Raw genomic sequence first — 14,678 nt, forward strand, 5'->3', positions numbered from 1 at the left:
CCGCAGTTTCTCTCCATTTATCCCCTTTCCTCCCAAAAAACGTGCTGGGTTTCTCTCTTCCCCGGCTCAACCATCGGCTGCTGCTGCAGTTGCCCAAACATCAGCTGGGCTTTGCTGATTGCTGGTGGCCTCCAGCACAACCCTCATGGGATGTCTTGTAGCTGCTGGGAGCGTGTCTCAGCCCTGATGTGCAGCCTCCCTTGTAAAATGGAGTCAGATCCATCGACCTGCCTGCAAAGACAGGGAGTGAGGAGCCTGGGGAAGGGCACGGAGAGAGAGCTGCATGTGCCCGGCACCGGCGCAGGTACCAAATGTAATGGGGAAGTCTCGAGGGAAGGGGATGAAAATTGAACTTGGTAGAAAGGAATTAAATAGCTGGTGATTTACACCTAAAAATAGAGCGAGGCCACGGCTCATGTCACCCTGCAAGGGGAGGTGGTAAAACCATGATACTTAAATTACATCCATTGCGACTCACAAGCTCCAACGTCCACCACCTGCCCTGAACCTCCAGCCCTACCGAGCACCAATGCGGCTTGCCCCGGCAGCCACCCCGCCGGGACGGCATGTGTGGGGGCCCTGCTGCAGCTTTGGCTTTGCCAAACCCTGTTCTGCTTCACCATGGAGCAGGCAGGGTTTTAATGCAGGTCCAGGTCTCCTGAGTGCTCTCCTGCAGCTCTCTTTGGGCTGGTTTCAGCAATCTGGGTTGGTTGGGGCAACCTTTAAGAGAAGCATTCATTGGCCTCAATGACTGGAATGGAAAAGTTTTGATTTCCACTCCAAAATGACATTTCCTCGTTAGAAGTTGACTGTTGTTTTTTTTTTTAAAGACACATGTACAGAAAGAGCTCCTAAGCAAAACAATTTCCTCCAGATCAAACCAAATGTTTCATTCAAGCCTCATTATTTTCTTGTTGCTAATTACGGAGAAAAGCCAAGAATCAGGAGTGTAATTAGTTTATACTGCTTTTTGTGACTCACTGAGTTAATGCAGATACCACACAGGGGCCACACAGCCGGCACCCACCCAAACCTCGCTGTGAGCTTGGCGTACAAAGCGAGCACAGGGAGAGAAGGGAAAAGCAAAACACCTAGCCCTGATTTTGGGGATCACGCTTCTGTACCCCAGCCACCCGTGAGCAAGGCTCTGTGACCAGCCCGATACGCAGGACTCGGGTTAAGATTCATAAGCATCCAGCACTGCGCTGCAGCCTCCAGACATTTTTAGTCTGCAAGAAGTGGGGATCAAGTACAACCATTTTGTCTGCTTTAAGCAGGGCACATCCACATGGGATGCAGGTGGGGAAGGAGATGAAGCCTCGTGCTGCACCCAGGCTGGGTCCCCGCGGGGTCTGTCCCCCCTAACACAAGGTGCCCAGCACAGCCCAGCTGCGATCGTGGCCAACTCCCAGACCTCCGTTCTGAGCTGAACTGCACACAACGCCCCTCCAAGTCCTGTTGCTGCCGTCAATAGCCATTAAGACCCGTTGCTAGTTGCCAAAGGTACGGTTTTATTTTCTCTCGGTGTGATGTTACCATCCCCCTTGCCTACAGACCTTGCTCAAACAGCTGGGTCCCACCTCGCAGCCGCTGAATTGCCCCTTGTTTTCCCTCTCTTCCTCCCACGCTGCAAACAAACCGGGGGCAAATGGAAAGAGTTGCCTGCGATAGGAGACCGAGAGCCGCCTGGTACAACCTCCAGCTCACTCAATCTATCTCATGTATTCAGCCCTAACGCCTACGGCGAGGCAAGCGTGCATGAGAAGGTGACCTGCCTGGACCCTGCCTGCTTTCCAGAAGATAAGAACAGTGTTGATAGCATCAGGCCAGCCCACAAATGAGTCAAAACGTGAAAGCTACAGAACAAAAAGCAGACAGTGTCAGGTAGCAGTGTGCAACAGCCTTGATGCAGCTTAGCCAGTCAACCACAGCAGCTTGCACTGGCCCGGCCCTGGCAGACCTTGCAAGGACTCGTGCAAACCGGCTTGGTCAAGCCCTTAAAGTACAGCCACGTTAGCAAAAGCAGGCAGTCCCGCTAGTGCAGCATCACAGCACCCAGGAAGAGCCCTCCATCCCAGGCAAAGGGCAGATGGCTTCTCTGCATCTCTATTGCCAGAAGGGGCTGGCAGGGGGTTTGCAGCAGGGCTGCGATGTCTGACGGTTTCCCAGTTGCACCATCCTCCCACAGCAGCAGTTTGCAGCCAGTTCCCACTGGCGGGCCCTGAATAAATTCTCCGATGGGAGGGGAGATGAGTCTAGACACCTTGCACCCCTGATGCAGCTGGAGAAAGCAGACACACACTTGCCTTTCCCAGATCTCACTGTCCCCTGGGAACCTTTGGGGAGCAAAGCCCATGCCCCAGAATACGATAACCAGAGAATAAGCTGCAGCCAGAGCCTTCCTCCTCAGGAGGATGCTGAGAGCTCCCCACACCCCGTGCACACAGGGGATGGATGCCAGTGCATCAGCAGGAGCGATGCTGGTCTGGCACTCTGCAAGGCCAAGGGGCCAAGGAGAGGTGCAAGGCTGTGCTATTTCATGCCTGGAGCCTTTCAGAGAGCAGTTATTTAGAGCCTTTTCATGCATTTCAGCTGCTAGGATAAGCAACGGCCGTGGGGACTAATGATAAGGGGAATGGGTCCGGCGTGTTGTCAAACCAGCCGTTATGGCAGGGCACGGAGGGGAGGGTGAGCAGGCGGGCACCGCTCCTCCCCATCCTGCACCAGCCGCTGGCACGACACGGCTGGGAGCACAGAGGGCGAGGAGCTGAGCTACACTGCCCACGAGCCTCTGCGCAGGCAGCAATAGCCGTGGCAGGGCAAGGGCAAAGCCTCTTCTGGTAACCCAGTGCCTGCAGCAACTTCATGTAGGAATGTGCCTCTAATTCTCACCGTCGTGCCAGGGCCATGCCTTCCCCTGGGAGCACCTACTCAGCCCCCTCCCGGGGCTGCTAGCTCTGCTGAGGGCTGTACCAGTCGTGGCAGGCGTTGCCTGGCTCCAAAGGGATGCAGGGGTGCCAAATTTCACAGCCTGTCGATGCAGCCCCCTCCCAGCCATGGGCAACGTCAGCAGAGAAATACCCAAGGATGATGACGGCACTACCAGGAAACCACAAGGTTGTTCCTTTTGTGTAGGGCTGGTTTCGGTGACGCAGAAAGGTCCCAAAAGGGTAAGCAGCCTGGGGAACACAACCAAAAGCATCACTGCATCCTGCAGCAGCTGGAGTCATGAGCTGCATGCAGATGAACCCAGCTCCCTACCTGCCCTGACACCCCCCTAGAAGCAAAACGCTCCCCTTGGCAAGGAAAATCTCATTTTCTCTGCCCAGAGCCCTGCTGGAAGGTCGTAGCGGAGGATGGTGCTGAGCTGCAGCCAAGTGAAACACGGATGTCGCGGGACCTCAATGGCAGCGCTGCAGTGCTGCAAAGCGGGAGGAGGATGCAACGATCCCAGGCACGCAGGAGAGCTGTGAATCATCTGCAGGCACCCTGGATATCAGCCTGCCAGGATGGGCGGACCCCCCTTGCAGAAAGCCGCTGTATACACTTATAAACAAGCTGTTTACGCAGACCAAGAGAACTTCAACAATAACAAGAAGAGAGCTCTTCCTTGGGGCCCAATCCAGGCTCAGCACCAAAGCACAAAGCTGGGGGCAGGCGGCTGCTCCTTGATTTGCAGTTTGCCCGCTCAGCAGTTCCCCCATCCAAAGGGGCTGTGTCCCTCTCTCTTCCCAAGCACCCGGCATGAGACAGCTCAGGGAAACCCGCCGAGACCTTTGTATGGTCCAACACTCGGTGTTCCCTGCAGCTCTGCAAACCAGACAGCAAATGTTCGTGCTGCTGAGCCTGCAACTTCGCAGACATGTGCCAAACAGCCAGCAGCAATTCCTCCCAATTAAACCTTGCTGCCCTGACCCAGAAGGTCTGGTCAGCCAGGCAAGCCAGCAACATCCCGAGCATTGCCTAATTCTCCCCCCTCCAACTCTAAAAGATACACTAATTAATTAAGATCAAGCCAAACTAAACAGTTGGCTCCGCTGTGCTGCATGGAGCAGCTTGCAGCAAACTCTAATTGTGGCGCTGGCATCCATCACTGGGAAAGGGACTCATCCTGCTCCCCGTCTGCACCGCTCCACCTTGTGTTTACTTGCCTTAGGCTTAGGTGTAGGTTAGGCTTAGGTTTAGGAACCAGCGTGGCCAGGGTTCCAGCCCAGCCAGCACCTCCCTGCAGAGCTGGCCCTGACCTGGGGCGCCCACTGCAAGAGACACGTTCAGAGGAGACCCATATCCAGGAGAACCTCCCTAAAACAGGCAGAGAAGTGCCAAGTTGCAGCTGCGCTTGCAGGCAGGGCAGGGCAGGACAGGAGCGATTGCTGCCTCCCTGAGTCACCCACCCCTGATTCAGCTGGCAACTCACAGGCAAGCCCTAAAAAGCCCATTTTTCCCCCCTCCGCGTACTTCACACCAGGACGCCTGCACGGCCCCACACGTAATGGAAAGCAGCAGCGCAGCAGGCAGCCCAAAGGCAGGCTCCCGGCAGCTCACAGGGAGGATCCGTGCAGGCAGATGTCCCTGAGGGTTCACGTTGTGGGAAGTGATTACAACAGCAACCTTTTGGGACCAACATCCTCCTCTGACCAGGCTGGGACGGACCACAGCCTGCCGCTCGCCCAACGGCACCTTGGCTGGGTTAAGAGAGCGCTGGTGAACACAGCAGGGAGGACAGCATCAGCCTCCCGAGAAGAGAAAGTGCCCATACACTACCATAATGCACCATGACAGCAATCTACAGACCCGTTTAGTAGAAACACTTGAATTATTTTTTTTCCAAGAGCAGGGAGAACCGATGCAGCAAAAGCACGTACCCTCATTTTATCTCTGAAGCACTCACAAGAAATTAACAGATCAATTGGGAGTCTTTTATAGAGCTGGTATTAATTTCCTCCCAGCTGTAAAAAGGAAATGAGAGACAAAAGACATTAAATGGACTTGCCCAAGTCCCCAAGTGAACAGCATGAGAGCTGGCGTGAGAACCCAGCAGCTCCCAATTTCCAGTCCTATGTTTAGATAATGCTTCTCCTTCAAACCAGAAGAAAAGCCAAGGACACCCTGCAAGAAAAGCAGATATTAAGAAAGACCTAATTGCTATTAAAGACTGAGAAACCATGGCGCCTTGGACTGTCACCCAACAGCTACAGCATTTCAAGTAGGGAAGAAAACACGGAGCCAACTGGAGATGCTGCTGCAGCAAGCAGTGATGGCTTGGGAGGCTGCAAGGCTTGGTCCCATCACATTTTGAAGAAACCTCTTCCAGATCCAGCTGTGCACAGCTGTGAGCAGAGCAGCTCTCCTCCACCTCTCTCCAGCTCCAGAGCTGCCCCAGGATGAGATGCTGCAAAAGCCAATGTTCTCCTCCAGAGGAGCTTTGAGAAACCAGTAGAGGGTTTGGTGCTATGTGCCAAGGTGGCTATTAAAAATCTCCGGTGACTCGCGGGTACCCCAGTAACCTCAATCCCCGCTGACTACATTCCTCTAACAGGCACGTTACAAAGCCACTCCCAAACCACAGGCTGAGATTAGCAAACCTGTTTAAAGCCTTCAGGTATGCTCCACACACAGTTTTTCTAAGGCAGGACTGTATGAAACTTTACCAGCCTGTGGCATTCACCCAGCAGGAGCTGGGCACACAGGTACAGAGGTGCACAGAGACAAACTGCCATGCAAGTTTCTGCTGCTGTTGCTCCAGGACTCATTTTGACTCTTCTCCACCATCTCTGGATGGGTGCATCATGCAGCCAAGCCAGCAAGGCTAGGCTCTCCCTGGCACAGATAGTTTACATCAGAAAACTGAGTTTCCTATAGGGCAACAGCATCCTCATTTGGATTTATATCCTTCAAAAGCATCAGAACAGTGACAGCAGCTGGAATTGAGCATTTTGAGGAGGTCTAATAAAAGAAGGTCTAGAAAAACTGCTTATGCTCCAGGGAAAAGGGCTAGGAGCTAAACATAACCAGTCACCAGCCATGCTCTTCCCAGATTGCTTCAGCTGTCGCAAGACACGCTGGATGCCACGAATAGCTGTGTTAGGAGGGGTCAGCATAGCATGTCTGCCTCAAGCTGGGGGATTTCTACAATAAAACCCTCTCAGTTACTTTCTACATGGTGCAAAGCTAAACTTCACGCTGTTTAATGCAGATATTGAATTGTGCTGGAGCAGAAGGTACTCAAGATAATGTGAAGCAATAGTACCTGGTCACCCAAAATAAGGCTCCAGTCTGGTCATCCAAAATAAGGCTCCAGTCACTCGCCCAGCTCCTTGCCCTCAATCACATGGCGCAGCATTTAATACACGTTTCCTGCTGGCCCTCAAAGTCGTGGGAAGAGTTAAAGCTGAGCCAGCCCAAGGTGACCACAGACAAACTCCCCAGGCAGAGCAATGCCAATCACCCTTCCCAGGAAGGGCAGATTTCCTACCAGGAACATGCACAGGAAAGACAAACAAAAGCTTTTCAGGAAATAACCTGTTGGTCTCCACTCCAATGGGAGGGAGGAGGTAATTGCAATTATCACTGATTACTACCGGGCTTCGCAAACCCAGACAAAGCAACACCACTCCTAACACATGCCAGCGGTGAGTCGAGAGCCAACGCTAGCACCCACTCGCCTTTGCCTCTTCCCCAGCTTTCGGCAGGAGCTGCTGGCACACGGAGACCCCACCGGCTAACTGCAATGCTACTGAGACCCAGGGGCTGGAGACCTGTCCCCGACAGATGCCGTTTCAGCCTTGCAGCATCCTCCTTCAGCCGGGATGCAGGCGATGTTATTTCACACCCAGCCAAGGTAACAGAAGTGCTCCTGGGAGCAGATGCTCTCCCCTCTACGCAGCGCTTCACACACAGGAGAGGAGCCCATACGTTGCAAAACGCATCCCCCAGGGATCGAGGCTGACGTGGGAAAAGCGCTCCCAAGGGAAACTGAGGCACTAGCAGGGCTGGATACACCAGCTCTTCTCTTTAAAGGCCTGTGCGTGCTTAAGTCTGCGCCTGTGGCATTTGTGCTGTTAAAATCTCCAGCACTGGGGTGGGAAGCTGTCTTCTCTCCAAATACATCATTAAGATTTAGCATGTCGTGACTCTGAAATGCAGAATAATTCCAGGCACTGAAAAAAACTCACTGCAAAAGGGAGTCTGCTTCTGCAAATGTGCATCTTGGAGGTTTGATAGAGAGAGAGAGGGGAATTATTTCCCTACCAGCACCCTCTGTTAAACGGAACTTAAGAGCTGTCCCTCGAGGCTGATTGTATTGCGACTTTCTGGAGACAAAGACCATTGATGCTATGATGTTTATGAGTCACTCCTGGGCAGCCCAAGAAAATGCATTTGTTCTCTTCCAATTAAAAAAAGTACTTTGCATTCTCCAACATTCCACTCAGGCATCTCAAAATATCACCCCAACTTCAAACGAGCCTTTGGTCAGTCCTGCCCCTATCAAATCCACCATGCAGGTGAGTAAGGCTTTCTTGGGAAGGAACCCCAAGCCATGGGGTGATGTAGAAGCAAAGGTGACATAGCATCAAAGGTGACATACCATCAACTTTATTCTCACTATTCCACGCCAAGCAATGATCAATCTTTGATCTCACCTCTTCTGACAAGCATGCAGCAACGTGTGTGTGCATGCCCATCTGTAGAGCTTTTAATTTCATTTCTTCCTTCCCAAGCAGAAACACTGCTCGAGGAAAGAGCAGAAGAACAAAACATGACAAGATAGCCATCCCTCAATTAACACACAACTGGAAGACGTTGGGAAATTAAAGAGATAAGCAAGATATCAAATGCCATGTAGAATAGATGGAGATCATACAGCTTGCCTAAGGCGGTATATTGGCTGGCACTGTGAAGCGAAAGGACCAAGCACTGATACTTGGTCCAAGTCAAACCATTGCCACAACTTCCCTGCTCCTCTGCTGTTCCCTTTGAAGCCGCCAGCCCAGATTTCAAAACACCGAGGCTGTCATCAAACCTACACCAGCAGCTTTGAGCCCCGACGGGCGAGAAGAAACTGCTGACAACCCAGGCAGCCCAGCGAAGCCAGCGTAGGGGAGAGGTGTAACCCAGCTCCATCTCCTCTTGGCAAGGCTGTGTTTTCACAGAGTATTCCAGATGGATTTCAGTTTTTATTTGAACAAATTAAGCCTTGGGGACCCAAAAGCGGAAAAAAAAAAAGAAATCAAATGTTTACGAGACAGCTGCAGTAATTTATCCTCATTATTGCTTACTTTTAAAGTTTCCTCTCTCAGTACCCACAGCTCCAACGATGCTCTAGTAAAGGACTGACTCCTGCATGACTCTGGCACAGTCTCTACAGCCCCCATCGTCTCTGCAGTCTACAGCCAAAACCCAGGACTTGCAGGAGGGAAAATGGAAAGGATTATGTTAACGAAATACTCTTTTGCAAGCCTAATGAGATTCTGGTTTATACAAGTGCCACTGAGATGTCTGTCTCTCTTCTGCAGAAGAGGCGCTCCAGTCCCTCGGTGCCACAGGTTTATACGCTTGTAACCAGAAGAACAACCATCTCCCCTTCTCGCCACCACAACCTGGTTTCCCCTTCTCCCATGTGTAATTCTCAAACCCCGAAGGACTCTAAATAGCCACACTAATTGCAGACAAAAGACTCGTTCTCCACTCCACTAATTCCCAAGGGAACTCCAGCACCTCTGGATAAGCCACAGTTGGATGCCTGGGCAATTTGGGACAGAGGACGTGAACCAAACAGACCAAATATCGTCACGTTCTGCTCCTACCCCACAAACACCCCAGCTCTATTGGAGGTCTCAGGGAGGGACAACTTCAGGGCATCTCCCCCGAAGCTGGGCCAGCACCCATCCAGGCCCTGGCTGTTGCAGGACTCGGCAAGTCAATGCCCACATCCCAAATTCCACCTGCAGACTGTGCGGGAAGCCAGCCCATCCCTGACCCCCAGCATGAGGTGTCCAAGCCTTCGTTAATAAATGGGATGCAATAACAGCTTCGGTTCCTGAGTGGCCTCAAGGTCCAGAAAGCAGAACTGGGCACCACTGGGGGCAACAGGGTCCCCGCGGGGAGCAGAGCCATGGCTGCAAACCAAGCGTAATTCTGCTTTAATGGACATTAGCGCTCACCGGGGAGGTATGGGCTGTGATTACAGACGTGTTCAGCTTTTCCCACTCCATCGTCATCCCGTACTTCACAGCAGGAACCCTTCACTCTTCCAGCCCTAATTAATCTAATGGTTTTCTCGGATCCATGGAGCGAACAGTTGGGATGGTTTTTTGCTCAGACACCAGCAATGGGCAGACCATGGAGGAAAAATAATGCCGTGGCTGTTCTTTCTGAGATGGCAAAGCAGAGAGAAAGGGAAACCACAGCATGTGTTTGGATCATTCCCCAATAAGGAAGCAGGAACGCAACAAGTCTGCATTAGAAGAGACTGTTTAAATTCATTATCATGACAATTTACACTTTTGTGGCACCAGCTGCACCAGTATTTTAAAATCCTTTCCTGACAGTTATTCATCAAGCCTCAATTCCCCTGCAGAACAGCCACCAGCTCACCAACACAAACGGGAAAACATCTGGGGTGATCTCAGACCACACGCCACCTTGGTATCTGCAGCCCACACATGAAATAACCCAGGGCTGCCGCTTGTGAGCGGGCAAGTTTTAAGACAAACATTTCTCTCCGGCTCAGCGAGGGAATCTGCATCAACCAGTCCCGTGGATCAAGCTGAAACAGCCCAGGAAACCTCCGGCAGCCCTTCCCACCAGCCAAGCTTTGCCGATGGCTGTCCCGAGTGAAGCCTGCCCCGCACAGCCCTGCCTGGTGCCCAAGAGAAGCCAACCTTGCGGTGGCAGAAGGGCAACAGAGATAACTTCCAGCATGCTCATCATCTACGTCAGACACACGTATTTCCTCCAACATGTGAAGGCTGGGGTGATGCATGTCTTCAAATGCTTCTCTGCTGTCCCCTTTCCAAGCTTTGCAGGTGGCATTGGTGTCCTCACGCCGATGGCTTTGCTCCGGGGTGTTTCTGCTGCGTCTGGTCTCAAGATCCAGTTCCTACGTCCTGTGCCACTACCGCAACAGGTTTCTTATGCTACTTATCACCCCTCACTCAAACAAACCCTCGAGTTCCTGACTCACAGGTCTCTGTAAGACCTCTGGGGTGGCCCCTCCAAAAGCCCCAGTTTCAGGGGAGGGACGTGGGCTGCTGAAGACATTTGAAAAGCACCCAAGTGTTTTAGCACCCAAATGTCGCTGCCAGCCAGCAGCCGCCAGCCTCTAAAAATGTTTCTCTGGCAATTTTGAAATCGTCCCTGCTGCTCCATGTGCAGGAGCCACCCCGCCGTGCGCAGAGCCTCTGTGAGGCTCCACAACCCCACTTGCATCCATCATGTTTTGCTCTTCTTTTCCCAGCTCCTATCACCAGCCCACAGGCACTGGGAACTTCCTTAATCTTGTTCCTCCCCAGCCACCAGCAGTGATGGGGATGGTCGGTACTGGCCAAAGGCAACCGCTGTCACAGGAGCAGCACTGAACACCGAAGCCTGACGCCGGGATGCCTCGTGCCCAGTAAACCAGGCTGAGACATGTCACCAAACAACACCCAAAGCAGCAGCGTGTCCCCACATAACACACCGCTGTCCACAGCTCTGGGCTCCCTTTCTGCTCGCTTAGCAAAGACTCTCCTCGGCTCGTTTTACACCAGCCCGACAATCACATGGTGGTGATTTTTCTGCAAGTACCAGGTTGGCGCTGGCTGCTGTCAGACGGTCTGGAGGGAGGGGGAACACCCCAGACAACAGTCCTGACCCAGACACACGAAAAAGCTGAGTGCTGCAAAGGGAGAAGAAGAGACAGAGCAATGACTCAGTGATTGCTACAGGCTCCAACCCCAACCGGAGCGCCGCATCAGGCAGCAAGCTAGCGCCTAGCGTGCATCAGCGAGCAAAAGCAGGGTAAGAGAGCTCAGCTGTGAAGTAGTGCCTCGCGGGGACCCTCCGCAGCAGTCTCTGGCAGGGACACGTAGGAAATCAAGTCCCCACTACGCACTTGAGCTGCGAGGTGGAATGGCCAGGATGCTCCAAGGAGGCTGGGAAGCTCTCAGATGCTGAAAAGCCATTTGGTGCAAACAGACGGCCCCGCAGACAGACAACAGGGCATGCCTCAATCGAAGGCGGCTCCAAATGCAGGATGGCAATATGACTGCTGTGCTTTTTTTGCTTTAGAAGGTAGGGCCCAAGCTGTGCTTTGGAAACACATGTAACCCCAACTCTTCTCCAAGGTGGGTAAGTGCTGGTGGCTTCCAATAAAACTCTGACCACCAGGCCCCAGCTCATGTTTGCACAGCCAGCAAAGGGACTGCTAACCACAAACTGTTATTTACATTCCTGACTCACTCCTTCCCTTTCCCCTGAAACGGAAGAATAGTCACAGTTGAACCTGAATTCCCCTGAACGACTCCTGGAGCCATGTGAGCTGAAAGGTCAGTCCTCAGAGTCAGGAAACCAGGTTCTTGGGCTGAGAAATGCCCCAGCCCTTCCCTACCACTCCTTGGGCACAGTGCGAAGGAAACCCTTACAACATCCTTGCAAAACCTTGAAGATGGGCACAGAAGGCTTCTGATTTGGACATTTTACGAAGGTCTGACCTTCTGCAGCAATGCAACAGGTTGAGACAAAGTCTGGTTCCAACCCTCAGCTGCAAAGGCCTCTCCGCTTTTACTGGCAAAGTCAAGCCATCACCAGATGTGGTCTGCACGTAGCTGGGGGGCTGTGGAAAGGCATGGTTGTAGCTATCCCTCCCCCCCCCCGCCTCCTCCCCTAGCGAGTCTTAAAATACCATGTGTGTATTAAGTAAAGCAGTCAGCACCAGGCTTCCCCTTCTCTACTGGGATTAGCAAAGCAGAAACAGCTGATGCCTGCAGGACACACTGGGGTGACAAGGCCCTCTGTCCCAGAAAGCCACCCCATCAGGTGGTGAATCCTCCGGGAATCAACATCCTTTGAGGCATTTTACAAAAACTGCATCAAGAGTGGAAGGGCTCAACTCACACCTTTGATTCCCCAAACAAACTCCCAGTTCGGGCTGCTAGATAGAGGATAAATCACATGGAAGGGACAACGCCGGGACTCATTTAAGCCTGAATAGCTGTCTGAAGCGTCAAGAGCGATGAGGGGAAACTGAGCAACAGGACAAGGGTCGGATTGCATCTCCTGGCCCAGAGAAGAGCCCTGGGAGCACTTCTGAGCTCCTCTACATGGTCACCCTGCACTACGCCAACGGACGACACCCAGAAACCATTCATAGGGTTGAAGACTCTCACTTTTGCAGCAACACGTGGCTCAATCCCCAGCCCTAACCCAGCAAAGGGGCATCCGGAGCTGGAGGAGAAGCTGGGGAAGGGAAGTCAGGAGGTACCAAGCTGTCATGCACAGCCCACGCTGCATGAATTCCCCCTCTTGGAGAAAAGATGTTTGTCCCTTGCACCTCAGGGTTTTGCAGGGTTACCCCGATGCATCAATGAATGCATGCTAACAAGATGGGGGAGAGAGGAAGCACCACAAATTCCTGCATCGTCCCCCTTCCCCTCTATGTGGAAACTGGATGCTCCAAACCCTGCCCGGTTTAGGGAGCCTGGAGATGTGTGTGCCTCGTCCTGCCATCACAGGTTGCACTGCACAGGGGTGCAGTGGCACCCAGTTGTGTAAGAGTTATCCCTGCATGAAAAAAAGTGTATTTTTCTGCTCCTGAGCAACACTCTCTGATCCAGGGTGGGGTCAGCAGGGCCGGTATTTAGACACTGGGCAGTGAGACATTTTTGCAGGTTAGGAGCAGAGGGAGCCTGAATATTCAGCTGTACCAGCAACTTGGGAACTACATGCCAAGACAATGTGAACATGCAACGCCATCCCCTTCAAAACTCTGGAGAGAAGGCCAAGCAAAAGGATGTCCCAGGACTGCTCTGCTGTCGAAGCCCCTGTTAGAGGTGTAGGTAACCTAAGATATGGATTTTGACATAATCAGCATCCCTGGAGCTCTGCAGAGCACCTGCCATCTCCAAAGGACCCTTGCCAAGCTTGCAAGGCAGCTCCTCCTAAAATATACCCCTTAAACACGCAGTCTTGCATAATACTTTTAACACGTAAGAACTGACGGGGCTCAGCTCACCGCCAGAAATAACTTTTCCTGCAGCACAAACGAGCCCTAACTTCAGGCAAGGACGGCAGAAACAGCTTCATGCAGCGCCGATGATGGAGGGTGCCCATGGGAGGTGGGCGGCCGGCGGGCAGCGATGTCCCCATGCCCCCCACCACGTCCGTCCCTGGGGAGCCGCTTTCTGCTGCCCATTCTGGTGCTTTCCAGCGGCTGTTTCTCAAAGCACGCCCCGAGCAGGGCCGCAGGCCAACACTGTTAGCCCCTCCTTTCTCCACCAGCTTCCGCACAGATACTTCTGATTTCATCACTCTTTGCTCTGCGAGGCAGGAGGACTGAAAACGCAGTGCAATAGCCCCAAACAGCTAGCAGAGGTCGCTTAACATACGCTGGGTGAGCCCTGGGAAAGGAGATTTCGCGGCTACGTTGCCTATGGCAAGGCACCTTCTAGCTAAACCTGCTTTAAATCATTTTGGGTAAAGCCAGGAAGGGATAAACCCCACGGATCCCATCTGGTTCCACTCTGCCCCGACCGCTTGTCTCCCAGACAGGCAGGAAGCCTCCGGGTCTGAAGTGTTTGCACTCCTGCGCCTACATGTAAATAAAACACCCAGGAGGGATCGTGAAAATGGGGCTTTACCTGCCTACGCACGCTCACAGCAGGCTGGGAAGGGGATGAGGTATTTTTAGGAAAAGCTGGGCAGGGAGTACGTGAGCTCCTGGGGGTCTCTCGGACCCCTCCGGGCCAGGACAGGGCACGGTTTCCAGCAGGCACCAGCTCAAAAAATCTCCCAAAGCAAGATTTCCATCAGCAAGCTGGAGTGCTCCATAAGGAGCGCTGCCGTTAGCATTATTAAATTGCTGATGGTAATTGAGGAGCAAAATGAACGCAGAGCTCCCTTCCCTCCCGTCACCCGCTCTAAGGCAGGAACAGGCAAACGTTTCACCTGCCCTCTTGGCTTTATAGCCACCAACGGGACCAGGGCCAGCTCGAACTCTGCACTGCCGGAGGCCGGGTCCGGCACGCTGGTGCCGGCGAGTGCGGAGCAGTTACATCACATCACACGCTTTGGGGTAATTCAGTTGGTATTGATCCAGCTGCAGAAGTTTGGAAAACACTTTGTCAACAACACCCGCCCCGGCAGACTGATGCTTTCTCAGAGCGGGTCATCGTAGCGGGGTGACTTTTCCCAGCCCTCTGGCCCCTGATGCTCGGTATCTTTAATGCAGGAATCCTTCGGACGCTTTGCAGCAGAGGCAGCTGGCCACCCTGGTTTGCTGCGGAGGGGGAGGAAGGGGAGGCTGAAGCACTGGGAGATTTTTAAGTGACTTCTCCAAGGTTACAAAAGGCATCTGTGGTTAAGAAAGGAAGCAAAGAAACAAACTGGACGCTTCCTCCCTGCCGCTGCCTGAGTGCCAAAAGGAGGAAAGCAAACCTGGTCCAAGCAGAGGATGGTCAGGGGTCAGGGAGCATCTTCAG

At 52.9% G+C, this 14,678-nt stretch overlaps 1 protein-coding gene across 1 annotated transcript in view; it reads right to left on the reverse strand.

Annotated features, from left to right (window-relative positions):
- Nucleotides 1-14,678, reverse strand: part of SLC9A1 (solute carrier family 9 member A1) — a 31,320-nt gene that overhangs the window by 15,695 nt on the left and 947 nt on the right. The gene's annotated exons all lie outside the window — the stretch shown is intronic.

The sequence above is a fragment of the Haliaeetus albicilla genome, chromosome 16 (assembly GCF_947461875.1).
Source record: "Haliaeetus albicilla chromosome 16, bHalAlb1.1, whole genome shotgun sequence".
Classification (NCBI taxonomy): Eukaryota; Metazoa; Chordata; class Aves; order Accipitriformes; family Accipitridae; genus Haliaeetus; species Haliaeetus albicilla.